The 14,471-nt window shown below is 41.8% G+C and overlaps 1 pseudogene; it reads left to right on the plus strand.

Annotated features, from left to right (window-relative positions):
- The first annotated feature begins 12,989 nt into the window (after window positions 1–12,989).
- On the plus strand, window positions 12,990–14,417 carry LOC139367359 (ammonium transporter Rh type B pseudogene; annotated as a pseudogene).
- The last annotated feature ends 54 nt before the right edge of the window (window positions 14,418–14,471 follow it).

Raw genomic sequence — 14,471 nt, forward strand, 5'->3', positions numbered from 1 at the left:
TGAAGGATATCGTTTATCTAACATATTATGACATTATAGAGGTTCTAACATTTCAAAAGCTGCTATACTGATCCATGTGTAAATATTGAACCAAAAACATATGGGGGAGTAGAAAGGGCATACAGGGTTGGGGTGACTTGAATAGCAAGGCAGCTAGTTAGTGGTTTTCAACACTGTCCTTGAGGTTCAACAGTCAGCTACGTTTTGCTCCAACAAATCACATAGTCAATAGAGTTGTTAACTGACTATTGATGTTGACATGACGCTGTTTTTGTGAGAAAAAAATATATATACAAAGGGATTCACAGCTGACATTAGTCAACCAACATCTCTACTGAGCATTATTTAGTTGGAGCAAATGCAGCCTACTTGAGGACCAACATTGACGAATATTGCTCAATATTAAGTTTAGATTGAAGACCTGAAACAATCATTTGAACTAGATATCTAAGGGCAGTTCTGAGGGCAGATAAAAAATATATCGAGTTTATTTGAGATATAAAATATTCAGGTGTTTCCCAAATAGATTTTAAAATATGCTGAAGTCAATGAGGGGACTGACCTTTTTAGGTGTTTGACTGGTCCCTTGGATCCCAGTAAGACACGCCAGTACGTTTTGTTGACAGCTCTTAGCTGGGGAAGAGGTGATTAGGTCTGGGGTCTTTTCTAGAAGTTAGTGGTAAATAGTTAACCTCACTCAGCACACTTAGTAAGTGTCACACAAATACTACCTACAATCAAAATAATATCATCTTGGAAATATTTAGCTATACAGTATATATAAATATCTAACTATTTAAATAAAATCTAAAATACTATAATGTATATACAGTAACTCAAAATATTAATATGATTAAAAATAATGTATTATATCCCTGTTTGCATGGTGTTTGTAACAGTAGTTTCATATGGTTTTCTTACGTTTTATTCTCGCTGAAATCTTATTTGGATTGAGTAATGCATAAAGTAAATTGTCCAAAGAGTATCTTTTGAACTCAAAATATGTAATTGTTTAGTCTCGGAAAACCCAGACACAGCTGGAACATTGTTTACAACCCGCCTGGCTAGGGAGACTAGTAATTGATTCAATATGTTTGGCCTCAGTCATCAATTAACTACAGAAAACTTTAAAAGATATGGCGATTTGGAATATGAATTTTTGTGTCAACTGGGTATCTATGCATTTCAAATCTACTGTAAAACTAAAACATAAGGCATTTCTTGGACATATATTTTGTCAGAATATGTGCAAAGTTCAGCTGTGTCCATCGCCATATCAACAGTTTGACATGGGTGAAAGATGTTATCCGGGCTTGGGAGTACACTGCTGAGCCTATTGTTGTTGCATGAAGCTGAAGTTTCAAATGCTGCAATCTTCGGAATCAAGTAGATTCATAGCTTTTTTGTGTGTGGAGTTATTGGATACATGAGATGACGAGTGTTGGAGCCATCGAACTATAGAACTAGAATATCTATGTTTTGGAAAATGGCTGTGTGTTGGCACATGGATGTCCGTTGTGCAGATCATCTGTATGTTTGGCTACAGTATGGTTCTTAGATATGTGGTTTCTATAGACACATAAAATCCTCCCTTATAACCAACCAACCTACTGATTCACCAGCAGTTTGACTGTGGTAGTTATTAATATTACAACAAAACCAGGGCTTCCACCTTTGGCAGAGGTCAGAGAGACCTTCACAGTATGGTATTATATTCACATGTTTGATAACTCCATCTTTAGTAGGGGGAAGGATGTCAGGGACAGAATTGTTGCAGTAAAACTACCATCCTTCAGGTGTTTCCCAAGTATCATGTCCCAAATATCAGGACTGTCAGAGTTAACTTGAGTTAACTTTTTGTAATTTTAGTGTACTAATTAATTGCATTGTCTGGAAATGTTCAAAATACCTAATATATAGCTAAAAACAACAATGTGATGTCAAAACAAGTTGACATTGACGATAAAGAAAATGTGCTTTAACAATGTACCTAATTTTGCTTACCATTAGTTTGGACAAAATCAAGGTGTCAATATTATTGTAATGCTTTTTCTGTACAAAAGAAATCTTAAATTACTGCTCAATTTGAGTTAATTCTGAATTTGCGATTAATCACAGCAAATCCTGCAATTTAATTCGATGAAATGTTCTTAATTGTTTGACAGCCCTAGAAATATTCACTGAGTGTACAAAACATTAGAAACACCTTCGTATTATTGAGTTGCACCCCCTTTTGCCCTCAGAAAAGCCTACATTCTTCGAAGCATGGACTACAAGGTGTTGAAGCATTCCACAGGGATGCTGAACCAAGTTGAGTCCAATGCTTCCCACAGTTGTGTCAAGTTGGTTGGATGTCCTTGGGTGGTGAACCATTCTTGATACACATGGGAAACTGTTGAGCGTGAAAAACCCAGCGTTGCAGTTCTTGACACACTGAAACCTGGGCCCCTGGCACCTAGTATACCCTGTTCAAAGTCACTTAAATATTTTGTCTTGACCATTCATCCTCTGAATGGCACACATACACAATCCATGTCTCAATTGTCTCAAGGCTTAAAAATCTTTCTTTAACCTGTCTCCTCCCCTTCATCTACACTGATTGAATTGGATTTAACGTGACATCAATAAGAGATCATATCTTTCACCTGGTCAGTCTGTCATGGAAAGAGCAATGTTTTGTACACTCAGTGTACATTAGAAACCTTCTCTTGAGTAAAACAAGATGTCAGATAATCTAAATCTTTTAACAAACAGGGTGTGATAAGGGCTCTCAAATCCATGTATCCTTACCCTGTTACATTGGACCTTTACTTGCGCAGACTACATTGAAGTTATGAAAGTGTTCATCTGGAATGCACTTCTGTTTACAACCCTGTAAAAGAACCTGAATAAACTCAGCCAATTTGTTTAGACCATTGATTTATTCATTTAGAATCCAACATGTTATATTGCTGAGAGGCTATTTGTGTCAGTCCAAAGCAGGGACAGGCTTTTCACTGTGATAGTTCTAGCGCATATGTGCACAATTGTGAATAATTGTGATTGGTTTAATGCATGCACGTAATGTATACTGCAGTGTGTTTCTGCAATTTAATATTCCGCATTTTTATATTTATTTATATTTATTTATTTTACAATTTAGGTAAATCATTTGTGGCCACAAAAAGTAAATCACAGTGGTAATATAACTGCAATGGTCTTACTGTGCACATTTGCTCAATAATTCTTGATACATGTTGATTTAGATTGAAAATGAATAATTATGTAATTATTTAACTGAATAACTGAGTTTGCCCCCAATACAAGTATGTCAGCGGCTTCCAGTGTAATCACAAGTCACAGGGGAAATACAACTCTAATCAATCATAACCCTTGTGAAGGGCTATTCAGTCCAAGGAAATCTAGACGCATCATTCTATTCGTAGAACCTTCCTCTACATCTGTGTCTCAAATGACACCCTTTATTTGCAATGTTGGGCACTTTTGGACTTTGTGCACTGTATGGATGAATTTGAAGAAGAAAAAAACTGCCATTTTATGTACAAGCTCCAACTGCTGCATTGCACTTCCACCCATATTCTTCTAAAATACCAATTGTTTTTCATACAGACCTATTCTTGATTAAGCAAGGAACTGTTTTGCTGATTTAACTGAGGACAATGCATAGTGTGAGGGGGATTGTGTAGCTTTTACTGAGAATGGACTACTGTGTGTTCTCTATTCTGGTTTCCTAAGACTTTAGAACCTAGTATATGCATGTAGATGTGCCGTTTTCATGACAGTAAAGTAAACCTCAACACATTGTATTAATGTTGAATAAGCCTCCTTTTTTTTTAGAAGGTTGAATTGTTGTGCAACCCTCATGATTCCTTCATCATCTCAAGAAGTGTGAGCACTTAACGCAAGCAGGAGAAAAAAAACTAAAGCTAGTGTTTCTAAATCGTCACGTATGATACTGTATTTATACTGGGTCCATAAGAGCATTGTAATGCATTTTTAAATGTAGACCTTTATGTAGATCTATGAATAGCTATCTTGATTAGTAATTGTTTTGTGTTCACAATTTTATGTTCCCTCTCCTAGGAACAAGAGTGATGATGTAGAAAAAAATGTAGTGGCGTGTTCAGTTATGTCAGTGTCTGCAGAGTGTGTGTGTATGTGTATGCATGTGTTCGTTTGAGAGAGGACATCGTATTTAACGAAAAGATGAAGAATTAAGATGGGACATCTGTAAATAAAACAGTAATTATCAAAGTAGAGCTTAGATGTTTAATTTGTGTGTCAATGCAAGTTTAATATTTTACAGATATAGAACTATGTATTCTCTATTGTGTTCAATAATGATATATAAACAGTTGTTTTACTGTGTTGTTTTACCATGTCAAAGGCGTATACATCAATGGCTAATGGTTTCCTCAAACCATTTTATAGATTTGTCTGCACAAAATGCAATAAACTGAAGTCATTTTATTACAACTTTGCTTGCAGGCGTATTCTTTGTTTATAGCCAAACTATTGAGGGTCTTACTAAACAGTTCAAAGCATATTAAATGCTTAAAAACACTCATGAACTTCTTTGGTCCAGTGACATTTTCTAGACAGGGAAATACTTTGGGAGTGAAACAGTAATTTTATATGTGAGGGGGGCAGGAGACCATTCCAGTCAGCTTGAGTCGTCACTACAGACCCGGGTTCGATTCCAGGCTGTGTTGCAGCCCGCTGCGACCGGGAGACACGAGGCAATGCACAATTGGCCCAGCGTCGCCCGGGTTAGGGGAGGGTTTGGTTGGCCGGGATGACCTTGTCCCATTGTGTTCTAGCGACTCCTGTGGCGGGCCGGGCGCATGCACACTAACACGGTCACCAGTTAGTTGTACGGTGTTTCCTCCGACACATTGGTGCGGCTGGCTTCCAGGTTAAGCGAGCAGTGTGTCAAGAAGCAGTGTGGCTTGGTAAGGTCATGTTTCGGAGGACGCATGGCTCTCGACCTTCGCCTCTCCAGAGTCCGTACGGGACTTGCAGGGTTGGGACAAGACTGCAACTACCAATTGGAAATCACAAAAAAGGGGTTAAGCCATTTTTTAAAATATATACATTGTTAGAGGTAAAAATATGTATATAATTTGTTGTAGATTAAATGTTTACCATAGAGCGGTTTGAAAAAATTGTGAAATACCATATGCAGGTTAGGCAGACACATCCCAATGCACTATTTAAACTCAGACTGTTATGACAAGTGTTCTTATCTCACCAAGCAAAGCTCTAAAGATTGAAGGCATATTTTTCCTATGGACAAAGTGCACCAGATGACCTTGTTTTTCATATGATACTTGCGTCATCATAGTATCATACGTCTTACTCAGTCATACAATAGCCACAGTATGAGTCATAATACCCATAAAACCTAGCGATCAAACAGGGAAATGGTTCCAATCATTTTCCCACCATTCATTTTTCCCCATAGGGGATTTTAAAAGCACGTGTAGACTTACCTTGGCGGGACGTTTTGATAACAGTGTAAATCTCTTGGACAAGGTGAATATTATCAATACAGTCGGCTGTATTTACCCCCCTAAATTAAATGCTAATTAGCTTTTAATGTGGCGATCATAAAGAACTATAAATGCCATGATGATCTGGATGAGACTGCCAAATCGAGGCAAAGGTAAGAATCTCTGGATTGATTATCTAATGTAGTAATGAATAAATTGGCAATGTTTATTTAAATGTAAAATTCTGTGAACTGTATTGTACAAGTTTAAAATTGATACAATGCCTGTCAGCAAAGGTGTCTGCTAGAGACGACGTGCAGGAGCTTGCAGGGATTTGTAATTTTGCATGATGTCAACTTGTAACGGTTGTCGTTGGTGGAAGAAGGAGAGGACCAAGGTGCAGCGTGGTATGTGTTCATGATCTTTTAATTACACTGAACACTAGAACAAAACAGAACAAACAAAACAGTCCTGTCTGGTACAGAGACAGACAGAAAACTACCCACAACTCAAGGGTGAAAACAGGCTGCCTACGTATGGTTCTCAATCAGAGACAATGATTGGGAACCATACCAGGCCAAACACATAGAAATACAAACATAACAGACATAGAATGCCCACCCCAACTCACGCCCTGACCAACCTAAAACAGAGAAATTCAAAAAGGACAGTACACCCCCCCCCCAAAACCTAAACCCATAGGGGAGGGTCTGGGTGGGCATCTGTCCGCGGTGGCGGCTCTGGCGTGGACCCCACTCCACCTTAGTCTAGGCCCACTTCGGTGGCGCCTTTGGAGCGGCGACCCTCGCCGCTGACCCCGGACTGGGCACCCTTTCAGCGGGCTCCGAATAGACGGGAGACTCTGGCAGATCCGGACTGGAGGGAGACTCTGGCAGATCCGGACTGGAGGGAGACTCTGGCAGATCCGGACTGGAGGGAGACAGGAGACTTGGTTCTTAGAACAGGCACAGTACTCACCAGGCTGGAGAGATCTACTGGAGGCCTGGTCCTTGGAAGAGGCACAGGATAAACCGGTCCATGGAGGAGCACTGGAGGTCTCGAACTAAGGGCCTGAACAACCCGTCCTGGCTGGATGTTGATTTTAGCCCAGCACTTGCGGGGTGCAGGCACAGGACGCACTGGGCTGTGCAGACCCATGGGAGACACCGTGCATAGGGCTGGTGCCATTTAACACGGACCAAGGAGAACCACTGGAGACCAGATGCGCTGAGCTTCATCCCTCCTGGCTCGATGCCCACACTAGCCCGGCCGATACGAGGAGCTGCGATGTAGCGCACCGGGCTATGTATGCGCACTGGGGACACCGTGCGCTTCACCGCATAACACGGTGCCTGCCCGGTCACTCTCTCTCCACGGTAAACACTGCGAGTTGGCTCAGGTCTCCTACCTGACTTTGCCAATCTCCCAGTGTGCCCCCCCCAATACATTTTTGGCGCTGCCTCTCGGGCTTCCTTGCCAGCCGTGTTCCCTCGTACTGCTGGTTCACCTCTCCTGGCTGCCTCCACCTGTTCCCATGGGAGGCGATCCCTTCCAGCCAGGATCTCCTCCCATGTGTAGGATCCCTTCCCGTCCAGAATGTCCTCCCATGTCCATTCCTCCTTACCACACTGCTTGGTCCTTTTGCGGTGGGTAGTTCTGTAATGGTTGTCGTTGGTGGAAGAAGGAGAGGACCAAGGTGCAGCGTGGTACGTGTTCATGATCTTTTAATTACACTAGAACAAACCGGAACAAACGAAACAGTCCTGTCTGGTACAGAGACAGAAAACAACTACCCACAACTCAAGGGCGAAAACAGGCTGCCTAAGTATGGTTCTCAATCAGAGACAACGATTGACAGCTGCCTCTGATTGGGAACAATACCAGGCCAAACACATGAAATACAAACATAGAACAAAACATAGAATGCCCACCCCAACTCACGCCCTGACCAAGCTAAAATAGAGACATAAAAAAGGAACTAAGGTCAGGACGTGACACTACTTTTATGCAAAATATAATTTTTCGAATCTGAGAGGAAATAGAGCCGACTATATTGATAAAAGTCACATTGTCTGAGAGATATTTACATGGTTATCAAAACGTCACACTAGTGTAGTCCTTACACGAAACATAGCCCTTGTTTTAAGTGTTTCTAAAAAATGTATGGTGAAAAAAAGAATTGGAACAGTTCCCTGTTTGATCAATAGGTTTTATGGGTATTATGATACGTACACTGTGGGGCTCTATAGCATACAAATTGGATGACAATTTATCATATATCTTGGAGGATGTATAGTATTATACATCTTTCTCTGAGAACAGGTTGCTTGTTGCGCTGTAACAACAAAGGAGAATTAAGGGGAGAATTAACATTGGCGGTTAGGGAAACTAACGACAAAGGTTAGGATAATTTTACGTAACTGGTTAGGAGAACTAAAACAATGGTTGTAATAAAAAATGTGTGAATTTACAAAGCAGGTTAGATGTATTGGGTTAAGTTTAGAATAAAAGTTAGCTAAAATTCTACAGTTATGCCGACATGACTCAAACACACAACCTTTGGATTGCTAGACAGTCACGGATTACACCCATCCATCCTCCTCGACCAACCTCCCTACTTTCATTGCTGTCTAAATCTTGGAGGTGCTCAAAAATGCATACATGTTTCGTATGGCTCTGGCCAGGCTGTTATTTATGGAAGTATTTTGAAGTCTGGCAAAAAAAATGCACTTTATTTTGTATTGATTTTTTATATATATATCAATACGTTTTAATAGCTTTGAATGTTTAAGTTATTTTCAAATGTTAATAGTATATTTGACAAATCCTAGTTTTTTTTGTGCAACTCATAAAGTAAATTAACTTAGTTCGTACTACATTAATTTCATCTTGCTTTTCAATTTAATGCATGGAAAAGATTGTGTAAGAACATTCAGGTAACCTTAGCGGAATTAGCTAATTATCAAGGTCAATGTTTTTATATCAAAAGTAACTAAATTACTTTTACTCTGAGTACTTAGACTGCTCGAGTGGCGCAGCAGTCTAAGACACTACATCTCAGTGCTAGAGGCATTACTACAGACACCTTGGTTCAAATCCAGGCTGTATCACAACCATTGGGCGGCGCACAATTAGCCCGGTGTTCTCTGGTTTTGGCCGGTGTAGGCCGTCATTGTAAATAAGAATTTGTTCTTAACTGACTTGCCTGGTTGAATAAAGGAAAAATACACACATATTACTCAAGTGAAAGAAAATGTAATTATAGTAACTAAAGAAAAGGACTAGGGTGGACAGTATCTTAAGCTAGGTTAAGGAGTGATATTGTCACTAGGGTGCATCTGTAAGAACGGTTTCCAGTTCAGAGTAGTTATTAACTAGAAAAGGACACAGGAGCACATTGAGGGGTAGGATGGAGATATGGTATTGCTTGTAAGGCTGGTAGGTATGATAGGTAAGGTTCTGAAATAATGTTGTGGTTTTGGAGGACACTAAAGGGTAGATACAACACAGACATGATTAACCAGTGTCATAACTAATAACATAATATAAAGTAGCCTATACAATATCAATAACAAGCTAGTATAAACTAGGATATTGAACATGCAGTACTAGACATCCCTACTCAATTGAAGTAAGACTTAAGGTTAGATCATGGTTATCATGGTTATGGTAGGGTAAGAGTAGGGGTTAAGGTTAGGGTTTTAGGGTAGGGGAGTCCCAAGGATCCTGGATAGCACTGATCGTCAGATCACACCCAAAAAAGGAAAAGAATAAAGGACTTGGGCCGCCCCATTCCACCACAAACACTGAACAACACTGAGGAAAGAACAACCTGCCTTTATACAACGATTGTCAAGTGACAGCTCTAACAATGGAAATAGATGTCTTCGGGTCTCAAAGATGGAAGGCAGGCGGGGAGGAGGTGAGGTGAGATCAGGTGGGAACATTCTAGCCAAGGAGAGGGCCGATATGAGTTTTAACAGGCCATAGAGATAGATAGAGGCCTCATCTTGACATCTGTGCCATTATAGTATATGACACAGCATGGGCAGTGACATTGAGGCTATCTCCATTTTAAATGTTCCTTTTCTTCATTGGCTAATTGCACCCAACTCATAGGAATCCCCACCCAATTGACTACTTTAAAATGATGAAAGCCCTCAACGGCAAAGTCCAAGCTAAAACGGGTTACATCGGTAAATCCTCGATCTATTGCTATGACAACAGGCACATCTTTTTTTCCAAAGTAGCCGAAATACAACTTGCGTCCACTTACATCAGTGCATTCATAACAACTTAACCATTATAAATAAGCCTCATGTAGCAAACTGACGTTGCTTCCAGAGTCCGTTTGGAACTCACATTGCTTCCAGAGGTTTTGAACTTAGTAGTGAGTGTTGCAACCAAGGAAAGATGATTTTTACACGCTTCAGCGCTCAGCGGCCCCATTCTGTGAGCTTGTGTGGCCTACCACTTAATGGCTGAGCTGTTGTTGCTCCTAGATGTTTCATTTCACAATAACAGCACATTGACTGGGGCAGCTCTAGCAGGGTGGAAATTTGATGAACTGACTTGATGGTAAGTGGCATCCTATAACGGTGCCACATTGAAAGTCACTGAGCTCTTCAATAAGGCCATTCTACTGCTAATGTGTGTCTATGGAGATTGTCTGACTGTGTGCTAAATTGTATAAACCTGTCAGCAACAGGTGTGGCTGACATAGCCAAATCCACTAATGTTAAGGGTTGTCCACATACTTTTGTATATATAGTGTATTTCAATACTCTTTCCACCCATGTAATGTACACAGAACAAAACGCAATACGTAAAGATTTGGTCCAATGTTTCATGAGCTGAAATTAAAGATCCCAGAAATGTTCCATACACACAAAAAAAACAGATTTTTCTCAAATGTTGTGCACAAATTCTGTTTACATCCCTATTAGTGAGTATTTCTCCTTTGCCAAGATTATCCATCCACCTGACAGGTGTGGCATATCAAGAAGCTGATTAAACAGCATGATCATTACACAGATGCACATTGTGCTGGGGGCAATACAAGGCCACTCTAAAATGTGCTGTTTTTTCACACAACACAATGCCACAGATGTCTCAAAGTGTGCAAATTGCATGCTGACTGCAGGAATGTCCAACAGAGCTGTTGCCATAGAATTTAATGTTCATTTCTCTACCATAACCCGCTTCATTTTAGAGAATTTGGTAGTAAGTGCAAGCGGCCTCATAACCGCAGACCACATGTAACCACACCAGCCCAGGACCTCCACATCAGGCTTCTTCACCTGCGGGATCGTCTGAGACCAGCCACCCAGACAGCTGATGAAACTCTAGGTTTGCACAACCAAAGAATTTCTGCACAAACTGTCAGAAACCATCTCAGGGAAGCTCATCTGCGTGCTCTTTGTCCTCACCAGGGTCTTGAACTGACTGCAGTTTGGTGGTGCACCTTGTGCTGGGGACAATAAAAGGCCAATAAAATGTGCAATTTTGTCACAACACAATGCCACAGATGTCTCAAGTTTTGAGGGGGCATGCTATTGGCATGCTGACTGCAGGAAGGACCACCACAGCTGTTGCCAGCTAATTGAATGTTAATTTCTCTACCATAAGCTGCCTCCAACATTGTTTTAGAGAATTTGGCAGTATGTCCAACCGGCCTCAACCGCAGACCGCATGTATTGCATCGTGTGGGCGAGCGATTTGATGACATCAATGTTGTGAACAGAGTGCCCCATGGTGTCGGTGGGGTTATGGTATAGGCAGGCATAAGCTACAAACACAACTGAATTTTATCAATGACAATTTGAATTTACAGAGATACCGTGAAGAGATCCTGAAGCCCATTGTTTCAGCATGATCATGTACGACGACATGTTGCAAGGATCTGTACACAATTCCTGGAAGGTGAAAATGTCCCAGTTCTTCCATGGCCTGCATACTCACCACACGTGTCACCCATTGAGCATGTTTGGATGCTCTGGATCGACGTGTACGACAGTGTGTTCCATTTCCCGCCAATATCCAGCAACTTCACACAGGCAGTGAAGAGGAGTGGGACGAAATTCCACAGGCCACAATCAATTGCTTGAGCAACTCTGTGCAAAGGTGATGTGTCGCGCTGCATGAGGCAAGTGGTGGTCCCACCAGATACTGTCTGGTTTTCTGATCCACACCCCTGCCTTTTTTTTTAAGGTATCTGTGACCAACAGATGCATATGTTTATTTACAGTCATGTCAAATTCATAGATTAGGGCCTAGAGAATTCATTTAAATTGACTGATTTCCTTATATGAACTGTAACTGAGTAAAAGCTTTGAAATGATTGCACATTGTGTTTATTTTTCAGTATACATGAATAATGCTAACCTCTCAGACTGATGAATTGAGGATTCAATCAATACTTTATTTTCCTGTTTACATTTAACCATTTCACGCTGCCCCAGATTTAGCACTAGAAAAACAGTCATCAAAATGTATCACATTCTTTTAGCTATATTTTTTGGGAGAATTTCCTTTAGCGGCCACACACAGTAAGAATGCATGCACAGTCCTCAATCTTTTTTAACAAAGTGATTATGCCATGTTTTTATCATGAGGGTGTTATGCTGTACTCTGTGGAAACACATCACACCCTGGCTGAGAGGGGCTGTGATGGCTAAACTCCTTTCAGTACCATTGATCCAACTACACAAGACTCAATTAGGAGCACATTGGCTGAAGCATGCACAGTACTCAAGGGTTTTCATCACACCTGTGACACACTCATTTACAATGATCATCCTCAAGTCAGGTGTATACCATCTGTGCTCATTATATAATTTTATTGAAGGTTACGTTGTGTTGTAAAATTGCGAAACAGATTCTGACTGGGAGTAGTGTTGGGGAATAGTACCACAACATGTAATTCAACTACATTTTGCAGTAGCTTGTTGGCAGTTTAACTACATTCAAATGTTGATAGTGTTTTCAGTAGTTAATGACCGCTGGGTTAGCCGACATGCTCACATTCTGTCTGTCACACAGATCTCACTACACTATTAATACTGTTTTGAAAAACTGTTAAAAGTGATGTTCCTACGGTCATGTTTCTTAACTTTGTATTTATTATATGACATTTTAGATTTAGATATAGTTTTTCACAAGGTAGTTTTGATATAGTGAACTGCTTTTTCAGAGTAACTTTAAACAAACAATAATTATCTTCAGGGTAGCATTATGTAGCTCAACTTTTTCCAGTGTGAAGTAATTGGTAACTTGGTAAACTATATTTCAGAGTAGCTTTCCACACAATGCCTGGGAGATGGTTTATTGTAAAGGCCAAAGTACAAGTAGTAACGTTGCTCTACAAAGGGGGTGTGGTCTATGCACATCAGTCTTAGTAAAAACTCCAGCAATGTTCTAGGCCTTTCTTATCGAGGGTGAGATGATATAAAGGCAGAGAAAAGCAATTCTGGTCATTTGTCTGAAAAAGCTCTCAACATGAAAAAGCATTCCACCAGTCTGAGGGTGAGACTGCCTGTCCTGGTGCTGGTCCTGGAGGTTCTCCTCCTAGCTCTCTACACTGCCTTTGTCACCTATGACAATGATGCTAATGCTAAACTGCAGAACAATGAGACCAAACCCATGGACAACGCACTGTACCGAGATTACCCATACTTTGCTGACATTCAGGTGATGATATTCATTGGATTTGGGTGCCTTCTGGCCTTCTTCCGTCTCTACGGCTTCAGTGGAATGGTCTTCAATTTCCTGACGGCCACCTTCGCCATCCAGTGGGCCATCCTGGTACAGGGCTACTTCCAGTTCAGCCATGCTGGGAAGATCCACCTGGGGGTCATCAACCTGATCAATGCTGAGTTTGCCTGTGCCGTGGTGCTCATTTCCTTCGGGGCTGTCCTGGGAAAGACCAGCCCAGTACAGCTCCTAGTCATGGCCCTGCTGGAGGTCCCAGTGTTCTCAGTCAATGAATGGGCCGTGCTCAAGTACCTGAGGATCAACGATGCAGGGGGATCCATCCTCATCCACCTGTTTGCCTGCTATTTCGGCCTGGGTGCAACATTTGTCCTGTACAGGCCACGTCTGAACGAGGGTCACGCCAAGGAGAACACCAGCTACCAGTCAGACATCCTGTCAGTTATGGGCACCCTGTTCCTCTGGGTGTTCTGGCCCTCCTTTAACTCGGCTCTAACCCTGAAGGGAGATGACCAGCACAGGGCCATCCTGCACACCTTCATAGGCCTCAGCTCCTCCACCCTCACCGCCTTCGCCCTCTCTGCCATGCTCAACAAGAATGGCAAGATTACAATGGCCGACATCCAGAACGTGACCCTGGCGGGCGGGGTGACAGTAGGGGCGTCGGTGGACATGATGATCTCCCCTGCGGCTGCGTACGCGCTGGGTGTGATGGGCTGCACCGCCTGCATGCTGGGATACAAGTACCTCAGCCCCTTCCTGGCCCGCCACCTCCGGATCCAGGACCAGTGTGGCATCCACAACCTGCATGGCCTCACAGGACTCATATCCTGTGCCGCAGGGATATGTGCCATCTTGACAGCCACTGAGGAGGTGTATGGACCCAGCATGTATGAGATCTTTAGCCACAGGGCACCTATGGAAGGAGATCCTAAGCTTCTGGAGCTCCAGGAGTTGATCCCTGGTCTGCAGCCAGGTCTGGGGCGCAGTGCCAGGGAACAGGCCCTCTACCAGGTGGCAGCTGTGTTCTCCACTATGGGAGTGGCAGCACTGGGGGGCATATTGACAGGTTTTGTGTTGAAGCTGCCGTATCTTGCATCACCCTCAGATGACCTCTGCTTTGATGATGAGCTATTTTTCAATGTTCCGCCTCATTATGATTGTCCGATGGCCCTAAATGGTCAAATCAAAACTGACGATTCGACAGCATCATAGGGTGCTAGCTATGCATTTAGTTGTATAAATAAGTTTAATGCTGAATGACGGTAA

The sequence above is a fragment of the Oncorhynchus clarkii genome, chromosome 16, assembly GCF_045791955.1.
Source record: "Oncorhynchus clarkii lewisi isolate Uvic-CL-2024 chromosome 16, UVic_Ocla_1.0, whole genome shotgun sequence".
Classification (NCBI taxonomy): domain Eukaryota; kingdom Metazoa; phylum Chordata; class Actinopteri; order Salmoniformes; family Salmonidae; genus Oncorhynchus; species Oncorhynchus clarkii.